At 34.9% G+C, this 15953-nt stretch overlaps 1 long non-coding RNA gene across 6 annotated transcripts in view; it reads left to right on the top strand.

Annotated features, from left to right (window-relative positions):
- The window catches only part of LOC146407046 (uncharacterized), a 287817-nt gene that overhangs the window by 119965 nt on the left and 151899 nt on the right, over positions 1-15953 (top strand). Inside the window, exon 3 of one of the 6 annotated variants that reach the window (XR_014822400.1) lies at positions 821-893. The exons of the other annotated variants lie outside the window; for them this stretch is intronic. This is a non-coding gene — a long non-coding RNA (uncharacterized LOC146407046). The remainder of the gene's footprint in view (positions 1-820; positions 894-15953) is intronic. 6 annotated transcript variants of the gene reach the window in all.

Below are 15953 nucleotides of genomic sequence, written 5' to 3'. Positions count from 1 at the left end.
GTAGCTTAAATGGTATTGTTGGTGATGCTCTTGTCTCTATGTTCTCTGTTCTCTCTTCTTGAACTGTAACTTACCAAACTTTCTACTCTCATCCTCTTTTTTTATACTTTATCTACTAATTTTTTAATCTTACTATCCTTTCAGACTTTCAATTGAGGTTTTCATTTCTGCTATAATTTTTATTTTTTTCTAAAAACCAGAGTTGTTATCTGAATATTTCTTTCTTTCTTTTTTTTTTTTTAATCTTTTTGCCATTTCTTAGGCCACTCCCGTGGCATATGAAGGTTCCCAGGCTAGGGGTCTAATCTGAGCTGTAGCTGCCGGCCTACACCACAGGCACAGGAAGGCGGGATCTGAGCTGCATCTGCGACCTACACCACAGCTCACAGCAATGCCCGCTGAGCAAGGGCAGGGATCGAACCCACAACCTTATGGTTCCTAGTCGGATTCGTTAACCACTGCACCATGACGGGAACTCCTGAATATTTCTTTTTTTAGATAGCATTCTGTTCTCCTTTTGTTGCAATATTTACTATCACTGAGGTTACTAAGGAAAATAATATTTAAGTTTTTTTTTCTCATTTCAATGTCTATTTTCTCCAAGTTGCCCTTTGATATTTGTTTGATTGGTTCTATTTTTCTTGTTAGAAGCTTTCCTTTGAATTTTTGTGATTTTTATCATCTCCTTACATGAGAATGACAGACTAAAAACTCACTGAGATTCAAGAAACTTACATAGGGTTTGTGGACTGTGACATGCTCAGGCTATTGTACTGAGGAGTCTCTAATGTTACTTCATTCCTCTTTTATCCTTGTTTAGATCTTTCAAGGAAAACACTATCCACATCCTATATGGAGGATAAAAGGCCTGGCACAAGAATTCTAGAATCCTGGTAGGGAAAATAGTTGGGGGTCTTAGTATCTAGTATGCATATGTTCACTTTATTTCCTATTTTTATCATGAAACAACTATTGACAATGTGGAGAATCAAGCCTTTATACATTTTTATGGGATGTAATTTTACCAAAACTTGGAAGCATCTGGTATAACATTCTTAGGGGAACTAATAAATTATGGTACATCCATTCAATTGACTATTATTTAGCAATAAAATCAAATGAGCTATGAAACCACAATAAAATATGATAAACCTAAGGTGCAGATTACTAATTGGAAGAAGCCTGTCCGAAAAGACTATGTATTTATTATTCCAGGTATATGACATTTTGGAAATGGACAGAAATTGAAATGAACAACAAAAAAACCAGTGGTTGTCAAGAGTTTGGGTATAAGAGGGGAGGTTGACTAGGTGAAGCATGGGAGAATTTTAAGTGATGAATCTATTCTTTATGCTACTATAATGCCAGATACCTAACATTATGCATTTGTCAAAACCCATAGAAATTTACATCACAAAGTAAACCTTAACCTGTGTACCTTTTAAAAACTCATTTAAGAAGTGAGAGATCTCAGGAAGGGAAGCAGACTGTGACAGGAAAATCTAATTGTGTTACGCATGTAGGAAACAACCTTACTGAAGGGAATGAAGGGAAGTTGCTGAGCTAAGTAACTTTGGAATGAGTCAAACATGTAAGACTAAAGGCAAAAGGAACTGTATATAAGTACTGCATTCTAGTTAATAATATTGTTTCCCATGGGGATAGGGCTTGACAATTCTGATGTATATGTATGCATACTATACATATATACTTGAATTGAAAAATTAAGTAAATGTATAGTAGATGGTGGGAGCCAGGATTTTTACTGTGAGAGTATTAATCTATAGTTAAGCAAGGGGAGGAGGCTAGAATGATCCATGTGGTAATGAATTTGAGTTGGAGACATTGGTATTTACTCATTTTTAACTTAATATAGATAGATGGTTATATATGAAAGGCTCAGGTCGAAGGGATGAAAGATAGCCAGAAGAACCTCTTCTCAAGACAATTTCAGAAGTATCAGCATATTTCGTTTTTTGACCTTTGCAATTACCACATTTTTTTATACAAATTGAAGTTTTATGTCAACCTCATGTTGAGCAAGTCAATCAGTGCTATTTTTTTCAAAAACATTTGCTTACTATGTGACTCTGTCACATTTTGGTAATTCTTGCAGTATTTCAAACTTTTTCATTATTATTATATTTGTTATGATCTGTGATCAGTGATCTGGGATATTACTATTGCAAAAAGACTGATTTGCTAAAAATTCAGATGATGGTTAGCATCTTTAAATTAAGGTGCCATGTTGCTTATTTAGACAATGCTATTGCACACTCGATAAACTACACTGTAGTAAAAACCTAACTTTTATATGTACTGGGAAACTAAAAAATTAATGTGACCTACTTTATTGAGCTATTCACTTTATTATGGTGGTCTAGAACTGAACCCTCAGTACCTCCAAGGTATGCCTGCATTAGAAGGGAAGTCTGACTCTACAAAGAAATTTAAACTTCTTTTTGGGTCAAGTCCATTAAACATAACATTGACCAAAACTAAATTCAAATTCTTGATGTTTAAAAGTATATTCCACTGGAGTTCCTGTCGTGGCTCAGCTGTTAGTGAACCCAACTAGCATCCATGAAAATGTGGATTCAGTCCCTGGCCTTACTCAATGGGTTAAGGATCCAGCATTGCTGTGAGCTGTGGTGTAGGTCACAGACGTGGCTCTGATCCCATGTTGCTGTGGCTCTGGTGTAGGCCAGCGGCTACAGCTCTGATTGATTGGACCCTAGCCTGAGAACCTCCATATGCCACGGATACAGGCCTAAAAAGACAAAAAGACCAAAAAAAATTATATTCCACCTCTACAGAGAGTGGTTACAAAGTCACCATATACTGGATATAGATAAGGGAAAAGTGAAGAAAGCAAAAGAACAAGAACAGAATATTGAGAAATGTCTAGACTTAGGGAGTAGTAGGTTAAAATAATTCATTGAAGGAAACTAAAAGATTACTACTATAAGTCAGGGCAAATTCACACCAAGAACTATGTTCTAGACTCTTGTGTCATAAAGTTTAGGCATCTATCAAACGATTGACAAATGGTATTTTAGTTTCAAAATGAAAAATGAGAAAACACTTTATTCACATATTTTTACAATTTTGAAACCATTTTACAATTTTAACATCATTAAGAATGATGTTAGCTCTGGGTTTGTCATATATAGCCTTTATTATGTTGAGGGAGGTTCCCTGTATGCCCACTTTCTGAAGGGTTTTTATCAGAAATGGGTGTTGGATTTTGTCAAAGGCTTTTTCTGCATCTAATGTGAGGATAATATGGTTTATCTTCTTCAGTTTGTTAATGTATGTATCACATGGATTGATTTGCAGATATTGAAGAATCCTTGCATCCCTGTGATAAACCCCTCTTGATCATGATGTACAATCCTTTTAATGTATTGTGGGATTTGGTTTGCTAGTATTTTGTTGAGGATTTTGATCTATGTTCATCAGAGAAATTGACCTGTAGATTTCTTTTTTTTTGTGGGTCTTTGTCTGGTTTTGGTATCAGGGTGATGGTGGCCTCATAGAATGAGTTTGGGAGTCTCCTTTCCTCTGCAACTTTTTGGAACAGTTTCAGGAGGATAGATTTTTACTCTTTTCTAAAGGTTGTTAGAATTTGCCTGTGAAACGATCTGGTCCTGGACTTCTGTTTGTTGGAAGTTTTTTAATCACAGTTTTAATATCAGATCTTGTGATTGGCCCATTCATCTTTTGTATTTCATCTTGGTTTAGTCTTGGAATATTGTACTTTTCTAAAAATTTGTCCATTTCTTCCAGGTTTTCCATGTTATTGGTGTATAGTTGCATGTAATACTCTCTTATGATTCTTTGTATTTCTATGATGTCTGTTGTTACTTCTCCTTTTTCATTTCTAATTTTATTGATTTGAGTCCTCTCTCTTTTCTTCTGTGATAAGTCTGGCTAAGAGTTTATCAATTTTGTTGATCTTTTCAAAGAACCAGCTTTTCGTTTCATTCATCTTTTCTATGGTTTTCTTCATTTCTATTTCATTGATTTCTGCTCTTATCTTTATGATTTCTTTCCTTCTACCAACTTTAGGTCTTGTCTGTTCTTCTCTCTCAAGCTGCTTTAGATATAAAGTTAGCTTGTTTATTTCAGCTTTTTCTTGTTTCCTGAGGTGGGCTTGTACTGCTGTAAACTTTCCTCTTAGAACAGCTTTTGCTACATCCCATAGGTTTTGGAGTGTCATATCTTTGTTGTAATTTGCTTCTAGGTATTTTTTTTTTTTGTCTTTTGTCTTTTTTGTTGTTGTTGTTGTTGTTATTATTGTTGCTATTTCTTGGGCCGCTCCCACGGCATATGGAGGTTCCCAGGCTAGGGGTCCAATCGGAGCTGTAGCCACCGGCCTACGCCAGAGCCACAGCAACGCGGGATCCGAGCCGTGTCTGCAACCTACACCACAGCTCACGGCAATGCTGGATCGTTAACCCACTGAGCAAGGGCAGGGATCGAACCCGCAACCTCATGGTTCCTAGTCAGATTCGTTAACCACTGCGCCACGACAGGAACTCCGCTTCTAGGTATTTTTATTTCCTCTTTGATTTCCTTAGTGATCCATTGATTGTTTAGCACATGTTGTTTAGTCTCCACATGTTTGTGTTTTTTGCAGATTTTTTCTTGCTTATTTCCAGTCATCTAGCATTGAGGTCAGAGAAGATGCTTGATATGATTTCAATTTTCTTAAAGTTACTGAGGTTTGATTTGTAGCCCAGGATGTGATCAATCTTAGAGAATGTTCCATGTGCACTTGAGAAGAAGGTGTATTCCGTTGCTTTTGGATGGAATATCCTATAAATATCTACTAGGTCCATCTGGTCTAGTGCTTCATTCAGGGCCTGTGTTTCCTTACTGATTTTCTGTCTGGATGATCTGTCCATTGCTATAAGTGGGGTGTTAAAGTCCCCCACTATGATTGTGTTACTGTTGATTTGTCCTTTACAGGTTGTTATCAGTTGCCTTATATATTGTGGTGATCTTATGCTGGGTGCCTAGATATTTAAAAATTGTTATATTTTCGTCGTGGATTGATCCTTTGATCATTATGTAATGTCCTTCCTTGTCCCTTAAAATATTCTTCATTTTAAAGTCTATTTTGTCTGATATGAGTATTGCTACTCCAGCTTTCTTTTGATCACCATTTGCATGAAATATTTTCTTCCATCCTGTCACTTTTAGTTTGTATGTGTCCCTAGAAGTGAAGTGGGTCTCTTGAAGACAGCATACATATGGGTCTTGTTTTTGTATCCATTCAGCCAGTCTATGTCTTTTGGTTGGAGTGAATTATAATTTTTTTCATTAAACACTTTTGTGATTTTAAATGTCTTTATTTTCCTAACAGGTGGCATTCATCTTGGCTAGAGAAATTTTTTCCTATCAATATCTTTCTTCTTAAAATTAGCTTTATTAAAAAATAATTTACATAAAATAAAAGTGTAAGTTGTTTTGACAGATGTGTATAGTTATGTAACCACTGGTATTATCAAATATAGAATACTAGCATCAACCCAAATAGTTCCCTTGTATTCCTCTGTAGTCAGTTTCCTTTCTGTTCTCCCAAGATTTGACAACCACTTATTGACTCTATCACTATGGCTTTACCTTTTCTAGAACTTTATATAAATGGATTCATGTAGTTTCCTGGGCCTCAATTGATTAATTAATACTGTAATTATTTTATGATTCATGTATAGTCGCATGCATCAGTAATTTGTTCTTTTTTGTTGCTGAGTAGTATTCCATTATGTGGATGTACCAAAATATGTTTATTCATTTACCAGTTTATACGCATTAAGATTGTTTTCAGTTTGAGGCTTCTATTAATAAAACTTCTGTGTGCCCTTCCTCTGAAGCTCACACTTTTATACTTTATTCACCAATGAGGTTTCTACAAACATTCATGTACATTCCTTTATGTAGATGGGTACTTTCTTTTCTCCTTGGTAAATATCCAGGAGTGTTACTGTTGGGCTATGTGGGTGTGTGCTTACCTTATAATAAAATGCCTACTGTTTTCCAAGTTAGCTCTAATATTTTACATTTCATCAGCCATGAGAGTTCCAGTTGTTCCATACATGTACTAAGATATGGTATTGTTTTACATTTAAATTTTAGCAATATTATCAGGTATATAGATCTATCTGGTTATGATTTTTTCTGCATTTCCCTAAAAAATAATGAAGTAAAACAACATTTCAGTGCTTAATTGCCATTTGAAATATCTTCTTTGATGAAGTTTCTGTTCAAATATATTGCTCATTTTTTTGATTGGTTGTTTCTCTTATTACTAAGGAATAAGTGTTTTTTATATAGATTGGATACAGGTTTTATCAGATGTAGGAGTTGCACATATTTTCTTCTCCAAGTCTGTAACTTGTTTTTTTTAATTTTCTTAACAGTATCTCTCAAATAACAAAAGCCTTTCATTTTTTGATAAAGTCTAATTTTTAAATTTTTTATATTTTATAAATTTTATCTCAATTTTATGAATTTCTAAGAATTCTTTAACAAAATGTGTCAAAGATTTTCTTACATATTTTTATCTAGAAAATTTATAGGTTTTTCTTTCACATACAGATATGTTATCCATTTTAAGTTAATGTTTGTATATGTTGTGTGGTAAGCAGAGAGATTGATTTTTTTTATGTGATCATCCCTTTTGAGTATCATTGTTGAAAAGATTGTCCTTTTTCCTTGATATTTTTATAAAATGCAATTGACCTTGCATGGGTGAGTACATTTCTGGACCCTGTTCTGTTACAGAGTCCTATATGTTTCTCCTTATGCCAGTACTATGCACCCTTGATTATTGTAACTTCCTAATGATTCTTAGAATCAGGCACTTTAAGTCCTCCAACTTGGTTTTTTTCTTATCTGTTTTGTCTATTCCAGATCCTTTGTGTTTACGTAAATTTTAGAATCAGCTTGTCAGTTACAACAAAAAAAAAATCCTACTGAGATTTCAACTAGAATTTCATTGAGTGCATAGATCATTTGAGGGAGAATTAAAATTTTAAAGTATCAGACTCTCAGTTGATAAGCATATTATATCTCTTCATTTATTTAGGTCTACCTTAAATTTCCTATGCTTTAGTTTTCAGTGTACAAGTCTTGCATGTAACTTGGTACATTTATTTCCATTTTATTTTTAAAAATACTATAAATATATTTTATTAGTTTTCATTTCCAATTGTTCATTTTTAGTATATAGAAGTACAATTGAAATTTCTATATTGACCTTATATTCTGTGTGAGACATATCTGTTTCAAAATTTACTTACTAGTTCTAGTAGCTTATTACAGAATCCTTAGTTTTTTTCTGCAGACATTCATGTTGTCTTTGAGTTAAAAGTATTACTTCTTCTTTCCCAATTGTTTGCATTTTGTTTCTTTTTCTGGCCTTATTGAACTAGCTGGAACTAGTTAAAACTAGCTTGAACTATTCTGGTGAATGGAAGTGGTGAAAACATATATCCTAGAATTGTTTCCGTCTTACAGAATGGCATTTTGGTCCTTCCCCGTTAAATATAATGTTAACTTACAAGTTTTTAAAGATTCCTTTTATTAGTTGATAAAATTACTTTATATTCCTAGCTTTCATCATGATGGTTGTTGAGTTTTGATAAATGCATTTCCTGGATCTGTTAAGATGGTCATGCATTTCTCTGTTTCATTTTATTAACATGATGGATTATATTGATTGTCTTTTAACTGTTATATCAAAATTTCTTTTCTGAGATAAAATCTACTTGCTTATGCTGTATATCCTATTTATATGTTGCTTAATTTGACTTTCTATAATTTCATTTATAATTTGTAAAATTTTTGTTAAATATTTTGCATCTATGTTCATGAGGTATATTACTCTTTAGTTTTATTTTATTATAGTGTCTTTGTGTAATTTTGGTATCAGAGTAATTTTTGCATCATAAAGCAAGTTAGGAAGTTTTTGCTCCCTTTCTGTGTTCTGCAAAAAATTGTGTAGAATTAGTACGTGTTTATGAAACATTTGGTATAATTCATTACTGAAATCATCTGAATGTAGCTTTTATAGGATAGTTTTTAATCTAAAAACTCAGTTTCTTTACCAGATACAGGACTAATTATGTTTTTGTGTATTCTCAAGTATACTTGGGTATTTTTAATCTTTCAAAGAGTTTTTCATCTATGTTGTTGAACTTATGGACTAAAGTTGTCCATAATTTTCTTTTGTCCTCTTTCTTCTTTTTTTTTTTTTTTTTTTTTTTTTTGCTTTTAAGGCTGCACCCACAACATGTGGAAGTTCCCAGGCTATGGGTCCAATCTGAGTTGTAGCTTCTGGCCTACACCACAATCACAACAATGCCAGATCTAAGCCACATCTGCAACCTCATGGATGCTAGTCAGATTTGTTTTGCTGCACCATGGTGGGAACTCCTCTTGTCCTCTTTTTAATATCAGTTGATTTTGTAGTGACATCCTCTTTTTTGTCTGTGATATGGATAATTTGTATCTCATTTTAATCAGTCTGATTACGGATATTTTATTTCTTTAATATTTTAAACAACTCTCAGCAAGCATATATGTATTATGTGTCTTTTTGTTTGAATATCTAAAATTACAAATTTGTGCTAATATTATGTTGCATTATATCTTTTCTTCACAAAATGGCCTATGGCTTAAAACAAGTTCAGGTATTCTTAAAAGTAATTCTTTTTTTTTTTTTTAATTTTATTTTTTTTTTATTTTATTTTCCCACTGTACAGCAAGGGGGTCAGGTTATCCTTACATGTATACATTACAATTACAGTTTTTCCCCCACCATTTCTTCTGTTGCAACATGAGTATCTAGACATAGTTCTGAATGCTATTAATATAAATGTTGCCATTGAGGAAAAATATTGTAAAGTTAAGTAGTTAAAAGAGTGTCTGTGCAAATATGGAGGATGAGTTTGAATATGCTGTAAAAAGTGAATTTATAAGTATAATGATTTTGTAAAAGTAGTTTAAAATGAGATACAAATAGTAAACATGATAATTTTCTTTGAAAATTGATTTTCAGAGTTCCCATTGTGGCTCAGTCGTTAACGAATCCAACTAGGAACCATGAGGTTGTGGATTCAATCCCTGGCCTGATTCAGTGGGTTAAGGATCTGGCTGTGGTGTAGATCGCAGATGCGGCTCGGATCCCACATTGCTGTGGCTCTGGCATAGGCCAGCGGCTATGGCTCCGATTCGACCCCTAGCCTGGGAACCTCCATATGCTGTGAGAGCGGCCCAAGAAATGGCAAAAAGACACATACACACACACACAAAAGACAGAGATGAAATAAAACATATTCAAAGTTGCAGTGAATAAAATAGGTATAATTCAAGTTATTACAGAGAAAATATAAAACAAGCTGTAAAGTTGATAATAATATGTACAGAAGGAAAACAGAAATGTTAATTATCTATTGATAATTAATAAAACAACAGAAAACCCAGAAGCTTAAAACAACTTATATTCATTGGAGTTCCCATCATGGCTCAGTGGAAACAAATCTGACCAGCATCCACGAGGATGCAGTTTTGATCCCAGGCCTCACTCAGTGGGTTAAGTATCTGGTGTTGCCATGAGCTATGGTGTAGGTTGCAGATGTGGCTTGGATCCTGCGTTGCTATGGCTATGGTGTAGGCCAGGGGCTACAGCTCTGATTCGACCTCTAGCCTGGAAACCTCCATATGCAGTGGGTGCAGCCCTAAAAAGATTTTTTTTAATTATATTATCTCATAATTCTTATAGCTCAGAAATTTAGGAGTGCCTTTTCTGGGTATTTTTAGCTCAGAGTGGCTAAAGAAGCTGTAGTCAAGATGTTGACCATGACTCTAGTGATCAGAAGGCTTGATTTGGGCTAGAGAATCTGTTTCCAGGAAGGCTCATCAATATGACTTTTGGAAGGAAACTTCACTTTCTTTAATGATTGTTGGATCAACTCAGTTCCTTGATGCATGGCCTTTCCACATGACTATATGCGTGTTCTCACAAAATGGTAGCTAATTTCCTCTAGAGCAGGCAATCTAAGAGACAGCAAGAAGAAAGCCTTAGCACTCTTTACGACCTAGTCTGAGAAGCCTTACACCATTTCTGTTATATTCCATTTGTTAAGAATGAGCTACTAAGTCCAGTTCACACCTACTAAGTCCAGTTCATGCCCAAGTGGAAGAGAATTAGCCTGGAGATTTTAAAAGGAAGAGTGTCAAAAATATCATGGGCATATTTTAAAGTCATAATACATTTTCACAGAACTAGAACAAACAATCCAAAAATTCATATGGAACCACAAAAGACCCAGAATTGCCAAAGCAATCCTGAGGAACAAAAACCAAGCAGGAGGCATAACTCTCCCAGACATCAGGCAATATTACAAAGCCGCAGTCATCAAAACAATGTGATACTGGTACCAAAACAGATATACAGTCCAATGGAACAGAACAGAGCATGCAGAAATAAACCCAGACACATATGGTCAATTAATCTTTGACAAAGGAGGCAAGAACATAAAATGGGAAAAAGACAGTCTTTTCAGTAAGTCTTACTGGAAAACCCAGACAGCTGCACACAAATCAATGAAACTAGACCACACCCTGACACCATGCACAAAAATAAATTCAAAATGGCTGAAAGACTTAAATATAAGACAAGACACCATCAAACTCCTGGAAGAGAACATAGGCAAAATATTCTCTGACATCAACCTTACAAATGTTTACTCAGGTCAGTTTCCCAAAGCAACAGAAATAAAAGAAAAAATAAACCAATGAGACCTAATAAAACTGACAAGCTTTTGCACAGCAAAGGAAACCAAAAAGAAAACAAAAAGACAACTGACAGAATGGGAGAAAATATTTGCAAATGATGCAACTGACAAGAGCTTAGCTCTAGAATATTCAAACAACTTATACAACTCAACAGCAAAAAAGCCAACAATCCAATTGAAAAAGGGGCAAGAGACCTGAATAGACATTTTTCCAAGGAATATGTACAGATGGCCAATGAGCACATGAAAAAAATGCTCAACATCACTGACAATTAGAGAAATGTATATCAAAACTACCTCAAGATACCACCTCACACCAGTCAGAATGGCCATCATTCATAAGTCCACAAATAACAAATGCTGGAGAGGGTGTGGAGAAAAGGGAATCCTCCTGCACTGTTGGTAGAAATGTAAGCTGGTACAACCACAATGGAGAACAGTATGGAGGTACCTTAGAAAACTATATATAGAACTACCATATGACCCAGCAACCCCATTCTTGGGCATATATCCAGACAAAACTTTCCTTGCAAAAGAGACATGCACCCGCATGTTCATTGCAGCACAATTCACAATAGCCAAGACAGAAACAACTCAAATGTCCATTGACAGATTATTGGATTAGGAGATGTGTTATATACACACAATGGACTACTACTCAGCCATAAAAAAGAGCATAATAATGCCATTTGCAGCAACATGGATGAAATTATAGACTCTCATCCTGAGTGAAGTAAGTCATAAAGAAAAAGACAAATTCCATATGATATCACATATATCTGGAATCTAATATATGGCACAAATGAACCTTTCCATAGAAAAGTAAATCATGGACTTGGAGAATAGACTTGTGTTTGCCGAGGGGGAGGAGAAGGGAGTGGGATGGATTGGGAGCTTGGGATTAATAGATGCAAACTATTGCTTTTGGAATGGATTAGCAATGAGATCCTGCTGTGTAGCACTGAGAACTATGTCTAGTCACTTATGATGGAGGCAGATAATGGGAGAAAAAAGAATGTATATGTGTATGTGTAACCAGGTCACCATGCTGTACAGTAGAAAAAAATATATAGGGGAAATAACAATTAAAATATTATTAAAATTATTTTTAAAAAGTCACAATACGAAGAAATCTATTGGTAAACTTAATCTGTTAATATAATGTTTTAGTATTTTAGTGTAATACACTATAAAAAGCAACTAATATCATGTGTGCTGTTAGCAGATAATTTGCTTTAAACTTTCACCAAAGCACATTTGGCATACAACCAACAATAGGTAAGAAGTAAGTGCTGGAAGACTTTTGTTTGTTCATCAGTGAGAATTTGTGCCATAGAAGATTTTTGTTTCTTTAGTCAATAATTTTGTTAGGCACTTTGGCATTGATTTCTTGGAATAAGTGCTGAATGTTACACCAGTTATGCATATAAAAAGGAAGAATCATTAGACAAAGAAAAAAGTTGTTCCTGCATACAGAGCACTTTGTTCATAGAATACAGATGATGTCAACCACATTATTGCTAATATTCTTTAAGTTTTGAGGGAAATAGTGATATTTTAAATACAACCAAATTGTTAAGTATTGATTGTAGTTCTTTTCAGCTTTTATGGCAAAGAAAATGGCAGCCATGTAAAATGTTGCTTTTCCAATACACAAAAACACTTGATTTAGAGGAAGTAATGTTTGCATAATTTTTTATTAAATGATGAATGAGATCAAAAGTTTTTTTATTACTTAATTTATTACATTTATAGTTGTATAATGATCATCACAATCCACTTACATAGGATTTCCATTCCCCCGAGATCAAAATGTTTAAATGAAGTTGATACTACTGGCAATAACTTTTTCTAAGTGTCTTTTTTAAATAGTATAATCAAGAATGAAAGCATAAATATTAATACTTAAGGCTCTGGAGTCAGATTTCCTGGGTTCAAAACACAGCTGTACCCTTCACAAGCTACATGATTTTAGACAAGTCACTTAGTCTCTCTGTGATGCAATTTGATCATCAGTAAATACAGTTTATAATAGTACCTACCTCAACTTAATTATCCTCAGGTTTATATGGGTCAATCCCTATAAAATACCAGCATATAGTTAAAATGCAAGAAATTTTTTTTGTCTTTTAGGGCCACTCCTGCAGCATATGGAGGTTCCCAGACTAGGGATCCAATCAGTGCTGTAGCCACTAGCCTACACCACAGTCACAGCAATGGATCTGAGCCATGTCTGTGACCTACACCACAGCTCACAGCAATGCTGGATTCTTAACCCACTGAGCAAGGCCAGGGATTGAACCCTCATCCTCGTGGATGCCAGTTGGATTCATTAACCACTGAGCCATGATGGGAACTCCCAAGAAATATTATTTCAATAATGGCTATTATATCCTATACATATTATTACAGGGATGAAATATCATAAATTTCAGTCAACATATAAAATTTCTTAGGAAGTCATATTTGTGGTGAAAAGTGCTCAATTACCATGATTTTGACCCTTTCTCAATACCTAGTGAATTTCTTTAATCATCTTTGAAGGCAATGGGGTCCTTCTGTATAGCACAGGGAACTATATTCAATCTCTTGGAATAGAACATGATGAAAAACAACATGAGAAAAAGAATGTATGTATATATGTATGACTGGGTCACTTTGCTGTACAGCAGAAATTGGCACAACATTGTAAATCAACTATACTTTAAAAAAATGTTGTAAAATTAAAAATAAATAAATCTCATAATTTAAAATGAGGGAAAAAACTATAACTTACTATTGAATATATTTTATACCCATATATACACACTTCCATGGATTATGAAGAATTATTTAGCTAAGCCAAAAGCAACCAAACATTGGGTTAGGAATCCTTCATTCCTCTCTCCCAATATAAATCACTAAGCTTTCCAGTTTTGCAGTAGAATGTGCTTATCAACTTAAAGTAGAAAGCAGTGCTGTAATTAGTCTGATAATATGCCTACCTTCTGGTCTATTTTCAAGTCTAATGTTCATAACTCTATGAAAACTATAAACTATGAACAGGAGCAGTACTAGAGAAGAAGGGAAAAGATGGCCGAATGAATAAACTGGCTTATAAATGTGGTTATTTGTCATTTAGCTGAATACATATATTTTTTTTTCTTTTTTTTTTTAATTTTATTTTTATTTTATTTTTTTTTGTCTTTTTTGTCTTTTTTTGTTGTTGTTGTTGTTGTTGTTGTTGTTGCTATTTCTTGGGCCGCTCCCGCGGCATATGGAGGTTTCCAGGCTAGGGGTCTAATCGGAGCTGTAGCCACCGGCCTACGCCAGAGCCACAGCAACGCGGGATCCGAGCCGCGTCTGCAACCTACACCACAGCTCACGGCAACGCCAGATCGTTAACCCACTGAGCAAGGGCAGGGACCAAACCCGCAACCTCATGGTTCCTAGTCGGATTCGTTAACCACTGCGCCACGACGGGAACTCCTGAATACATATATTTTAATTAAATGTTTCAGTAGTATTTTTCCTCTAGTAAATATGAAATAACTACTAATTTTTTTAATATTATGTTTTTAAAATTATATAGGGATCAGTCAGGGTTTTTTTTAATTCTTCTAAAATTGATGCTTGCTTTGTTCATGAAACACCCTAATAGGCATTTGTCCACAAAAGCCAAGAGTGTGAGTTATCTTGCTGCAGAGAGATACTTGAAAGACAATGTACACACAAGAGTCACAGGACAAAACAGACAATACAAGTAGTAGAAATTTGGAGGAAGGATTGAATACTTTAAGAGGAGGAAGTCAGTCACCAAGAGATTTACTTCTTGGTGGAGGAGGTGGGATTTGGATGGGACCTTAAATGAGGGATGGAACTTTTACATGTATGAATTGGGGGGGACAACTTTTCAGGTAAGAAAAACAATGTAAATGGTATCATGATAGTAGAAAGCCTTCAGGCAGGTTAAAGAGATAGTCATTAGAATAGTTTGACCAGAGCAAAGGAGTAAGAGATTAAGAATATCTTGTTTAGAGCTATACTGTGAGATCCATCAAATGTTTGGCACCAACTCAGTCCAACTCAAATGTTAAGGCATCCACTTATAAAATATATTTAGAAAAAATATGAAAAAATAAGAGGGTGGGAGAGAGAGTCTTCACAAAAGGCATTGTGAGGGGGAAATCTTTATTTGCCTTATCTCTACACTTCAGTGTCCCCTATCACCAAGACACACATTTCTGCCCTTCTGAAGAAGTATCCATGAAGGGTATCTTTCTCTGTCAAAAAGAGAAACCTTTCTTTGTATAATAAAAGTGGTGTGAGGGAATCATTAGTTAAATTGTCACAGTGTTGTTTGGGGCTATGAAATGGCAGATTTAGTAGCCTTTACTCTGTATTTATGACTGTAATGGGGGAGACAACCAAAGTAAATATATATCTCTAAGACTTTGAATAGAATTCAAAAGTCACTTCAGCAGTTGGAATTAACAGAATACAGTGCTGTTCAGAAATATAAACAAGGTTTTTACTCAGTCATCTTCTATGTTAAGTTTTATCTGTTATAATTTTATGGAAAGGGGGAATACTCATTTCTATGTGAAAAACAGCTCCTTGAGCAGGTTCCCTGTCTATTTCTTTGTCTTTCATTGCCCAACTACCTGGCTTTATTTCTTTGTAAAGAAAAGGTTTGACCTTACTGTTTTATTGCTCCAGGGAAATTCATTCTTTCGTTTGTGATGGTTTAACAGCCATTAAAAGCAATGATTAACAGCCTTCCCCATTTTCCATCCCCCAGAACATGGAATTTGGGGAATGCTGTAAACGCTCACACTCTGCCTCCTTCTGTTTTTAGAAAAAATATTCTTGAGAAAAACATATACTCAGATGAAAATCCCTGCTCTGCAAGTGGTGTGCCACTTTTTTTCTTTTTAAGGATGACCAACAGCATATGGAAGTTCCCAGGCTAGGTGTCGAATGGGAGCTTCAGTTGCTGGCCTACACCACAGCCACAGCAATTCCAGATCCAAACTGCATCTGCAACCTATGCCACAGCTCATGGCAATGCCAAATCCTTAACCCACTGAGTGAGGCCAGAAATCAAACCTGCATCCTCATGGATACTTGGGTTCTTAACCCACTGAGCCACAGTGGGAACTTCTG

The sequence above is a fragment of the Sus scrofa genome, chromosome 1, assembly GCF_054392235.1.
Source record: "Sus scrofa isolate SSC_HxYL_T2T_F1_AM1 chromosome 1, Sscrofa_HxYL_maternal_Yorkshire_Landrace_v2.0, whole genome shotgun sequence".
In the NCBI taxonomy this organism is placed as follows: domain Eukaryota; kingdom Metazoa; phylum Chordata; class Mammalia; order Artiodactyla; family Suidae; genus Sus; species Sus scrofa.
Note: the sequence above shows the minus strand (reverse complement) of the source record. Positions and strands in the feature narration are given on the sequence as shown.